Raw genomic sequence first — 5,273 nt, forward strand, 5'->3', positions numbered from 1 at the left:
TGGACGGAAGGGTTCGTTTCCGTGCTGTACATCTCTATGACTCTATGTCTGCCATAAGTCAACTTAGCACTATCTGATACACCTCTGCAACTGGCCTCTCAGTCTCCTGCATTTTTATAAGAATAGGCCCAGTATCTCCAATTCAACCTGATTGCTCAAATATCTTGCATGTGGCACCCTCTTGAGCCCTTACCCGCCATTCCCGAAGCGTTAACTAAAATAGCGGTCATTATACTTGGAGTAGTTCAAGCAGAGAATTCAGAAGTGGGCTCTAGCACACAGCGCCTCACCTTCCTAATCTTCTAATGTTAATAATGATAACTGCAGCTGACTCAACCTCTCCACATTATGCAATCATTTCATCCGAGAAATCAGACTGTTGAAACTTGTAAGAACTGGCTTGATATCTACGTTATCTTTCTTTAACTAAGGAATACAAAACGTACGCACTTCCCCAATTGCATCTCATCAATGTCCTGCGCATTTGGAACAAGAGTTGATGATATTTCTGCTCCACACACTTGCACTCAAGATCAGAATTTTACCTGCCTTCCCAATCACTTTCTATACCTCCATGCTGATGGCGATTTGAACACACACACACACACACACACACACACACACAAAACACACACATAAAACACACACACCAGAGCGTTGATTTCCCTCTGCGCTGCCACATGTTCTTGTTTTTCTCCATTAGTGTGTGGAATGAGCTGCAAGAGGAAGTGTGGAGGCTGGTACAATTACAGGTATGAGGTATCTGTATCGGTATATGAAGAGGAAGGATTTAGAGAGATCTCAGTTATCTGTAAGACTAATAGGATCTTAACTTTCGAAACATAATCTGGGACTGCCGTCAGTTAAGGGTTTAGATGGAGAGGAATTTGTTAAGTGTGCAGAAGAAAATTTTCTGTTTTCAGTGTGTAGGTGTACCTACGAGAGAAGGTGCAATACTTGACCTACTCTTAGGAAATAGGGCAGGGCAGGTGACTGAAGTATCAGAGGGTGAGCAGTTTGGGGCCAGCGACCATAATTCTATTCGTTCTAAAATAGTGATGGAAAAGGATAGACCAGATGGTGTTAGGCAAGAACTTCCAAAGGTTAATTGTGGACAGATGACGACAGTCCACAGACAGTATATTTCTGTTTGGTGAAAGGAAAGGCTGGTAGGTATTGGGAATGCTGGATGACTAAAGAAATTGAGGGTTTGGTTAAGGAAAAAAAGGAAGCATATGTCAGGTATAGACAGGATAGATCGAGTGAATCCTTAGAAGAGTAGAAAGACAGCAGGTTTACACTTTAGAGGGAAATCAGGAGGGCAAAAAGGGGACATGAGGTAGCTTTGGCAAACGGAGTGAAGGAGAATCCAAGGAGTTTGTTATGAATACGTTAAGGACAAAAGGATAACTAGGGAGGGAATAGAGCTCCTCAAAGATCAGCAAGGTGGTCATTGTGTGGAGCTGCAGAAAATGGGGGAGATACTAACTGAGTATGCTGCATCAGTGTTTTATGTGGAAAAGGACATGGAAGGTATGGAATGTAGGGAAATAGATGGAGACATCTTGAACAATGTCCATATTACAGACGAGGAAGTGCTGTATTATTTGAAACACATAAAAGTCGATAAATCCCCATGACTTTATCAGGGGTACCCTATAACTTTGTGGGAAGCTAGGGAAGTGATTGCTGGGTCCCTTGCGGAGATATTTGTATCATCAATAGTCACAGGTGAGGTGCCAGAAGATTGCAGGTTGGCTAACGTAGTACCACCATTTTAAAAAGGTGGTAAGGACAAGCCAGGGAACTATAGACCAGTGGGCCTGATGTCAGTGGTGGGTAAGTTGTTGGAGGGAATCCTGAGGGATCAGGATGCACATGTATTGGAAAAGAAAAGGACAGATTAGGGATAGTCAACATGGCTTTCTGCATGGGAATTCATTTCTCCCTCACTTGAGTTTTTTGAAGAAGGAACAAAAAGGATTGATGAGGGCAGAGTGGTGGACATGATCTATATGGACTCGAGATTAGAGTGGTGCTGGAAAAGCACAGCATGTCAGGCAGCAACTGAGGAGCAGGAAAATCGACGTTTTGGGCAAAAGCCCTTCATCAGGAACTTCAGTAAGGCGTTGGAATAGGTTCTGCATGGCAGATGTGTTATCAAAGTTAGATCTCATGGAATACAAGGAGTAGAGGGAACACATTTGGATACGGACCTGATTTAAAGGTAAACGACAGAGAGTGGTGGTGTTTTTCAGACTGGAGGCCTATGATCAGTGGAATGCCACAAGGAGTGGTGCTGGGTCACCTACCTTTTTCTTTTATATAAATGATTTGGATGTGAGCATAGGAGGTATAGTTAGTAAGTTTGTAGGTTACACCAAAATTGGAGGTGTAGTGGACAGCGAAGAATGTTACCTCACGTTACAACGGGATCTTGATCAGATGGGCCAATGGGCTGAGAAATGGCAGATGGAGTTTATTTCAGGTAAATGCAAGATGCTGTATTTGGAAACGCAAATCTTAGCAGGATTTATACAATTAATCGTAAGGTCCTTGTTGTTGGACAAAGAGACCTTGGAGTGCAGGTTCATAGCTCCTTGAAAGTAGAGTTGCAGGTAGATAGGATAGTGAAGAAAACATTTGGTATGCTTTCCTTTATTGGTCAGAGTTTAGAACACAGGAGTTGGGAGGTCATGTTGCGGCTGTACAGGACATTGGTTAGGCCACTGTTGGAATATTGTGTGCAATTCTGGTCTTCTTCCTATCGGAAAAGATTTGTGAAACTTGAAAGGGTTCAGAAAAGATTTACAAGAATGTTGCCAAGGTTGGAGGATCTGAGCTGTCGGGAGAGGCTGCATACGCTGGGGCTGTTTTCCCTGGAATATCGGAGGCTGAAGGGTGACCTTATAGAGGTTTATGAAATCATGAGGGGCATGGATAGGACAAATAGGTCTTTGCCCCAGAGTGTATAAATCCAGAATTAGAGCGCATGGGTTTAGAGTGAGAGGGGAAAGATAGATAAGAGATCTAAGGGGGTGCAGAGGGTGGTACGTGTATGGAATGAGCTGCCAGAGGAAGTGATGGAGACTAGTACAATTGCAACATTTAAAAGGCATCTGGTTGGGTATATGAACAGGATGGGTTTGGAGGGATATAGACCGGACGTTGGCAGGTAGGACTGGATTGGGTTGGGATATCTGGTCGGCACGGACGAGTTGGACCAAAGGGTCTGTTTCCGTCCTGTACATCTCTATGACTTTATGGCTCTGAAGAAGAAGAATACAGAAATCGAGACAGCAATAACCAAATCCCGACCCGCCATCTTGTCCTGAATGTGGACGAACTTTAACAGTCAAGATTGGACTGACAGTCCATAAATACATCACTGGAATGAAGACCATCAAGGAATGGCCACGCTGTTGATGGTCAACGACATGAATGATTAGGATGAATTTTGATGCAGTGACCAGGAAATGTGACGACAGCAGGACAGTAGACATACTCGATATGGATTTCAGTGAGGATTTGTTTTAGATTAGGTTACATTCCCTACAGTGTGGAAACAGCCCATCTAGCCCAATAAGTCCGCACCGACCCTCCGAAGCGTTACCCATACAGACCCATTTCCCTATCCTATATATACCCCTTACTAATGCACCGAACACGATGGGCAATTTCACAGGGCCAATTTACCTGACCTGCACATCTTTAGATTGTGGAATGAAACCCACGCAGTCACTTGGAGAATGTACAAACTCCACACAGACCGTCACACGGGGTTAGAATCAAACCCAGATCACTGGCACTGTGGGGCAGCAGTGCTAATCACTGAGCCACCGTTAGGCCTTTGATATGGTTCCACATGGTAGGATGCTGTGGAAGGTTAAATTGCATTGAATGCAGGGAGAGCTGCAAAATTGGATACACAATTGGTTTCTTGTTAGAAAGCAAAATGTAACTGGAATAATTTTCGTCGGAATGGAGGCCAGTGACTAGCGGAATGCCTCAGGGGTCGGTGTTGGGCCTCTTGATGTGTGTTATCTATATTCAATAATTTGGATGAGAATGTACAAGGCATGGTTAGTAAGTTTGCAGGTGACAATAAAATATGAGGTATTGTGGACAGTGAGGAAGGCTCTCAGAAATTGCATCAGAATCTCAAATCTGCTGGGCAAGTGGACCGAGAACTGGCAAATAGAGTTTATTATAGGCAAGTGTAAGGTCTTGCATTTTGGTACATCAGATCAAAACAGAAATCTCATTGTGAATGATCGGGCCTTAAGGAGTGTAGTGGAACAGAGGGACATTGCAGTTCAGATACATGGTTCTCGGAAAGTGGAGAACAGGTAGACAAGGCAGTAAAGAAGGCTGTTTGCACGCTGGCCTTCATCAGTCTTCATTGAGGATAGAAGTTGGGTAGTTATGTTGTAGTTGTATCCGATGTTGGTAAGGCTGCACTTGGAGTTTTGTGTTCAGTTTTGGTCACCTTGCTATAGGAAGTGTGCGATTAAACTGGAAAGAGTGCAGACAAAATTTGCAAGGATTCTGCCAGGACTCAAGTGTCTGAATTATCGAGAGAGGTTGGACAAACTCGGACATTTTTCTTTCGAGCATAAGGGACTGAGGGAGGATCTTATAGAAGTACATAAGTTCACGGGATGCATGGATAGGATGAATGTACTCAATTATTGTCTCAGGGTTGGGGAAATCAAGGACGAGAGAGCATCAGTTTAAGGTTAGAGGGGAAAGAAAAGAAGGGAATCTGAGGGGAAGCTTTTTAAGACACAGGGTGGTATGCATATGGAAGGAGCTGCGAGCGGAAGTGGTTGAAGTGGTTACATTAATGATATTTAAAAGGCATTTGGACAAATACATGGATAGGAAAAACTTAGAAGGATATGAGTAAAGTGCAGGGGAATGGGGTTAGCAATGTTGGACATTTTGGTCGGAATGGAGCAGTTTGGGCCAAAGGGCCTATCTATGTGCCATAGGACTGTATGACTGTATGAATGTGTATGTGGTCTGATGAGTATGTTTCCAAACAACCTGATAATTGGTGGAGTTGCGTACAGTGAGGAAGATTGTTAAAAGATACAGCGTGGAATAGATCAGTTGGAAAGCTGAACAGAGACAAAGTGGATAAAGTTTAATCCAGACAAAATTGAAATGTTGTATTTTGGGAGGTTAAGTGCAGGTTAAGTGAATGACAAGTCCTGGAGAAGCAAGTCCATAGCTCCCTGACGGTGGCAACGCGAGCAGATCACGTGGTC

This window comes from Chiloscyllium punctatum, chromosome 30 (genome assembly GCF_047496795.1).
Source record: "Chiloscyllium punctatum isolate Juve2018m chromosome 30, sChiPun1.3, whole genome shotgun sequence".
Classification (NCBI taxonomy): domain Eukaryota; kingdom Metazoa; phylum Chordata; class Chondrichthyes; order Orectolobiformes; family Hemiscylliidae; genus Chiloscyllium; species Chiloscyllium punctatum.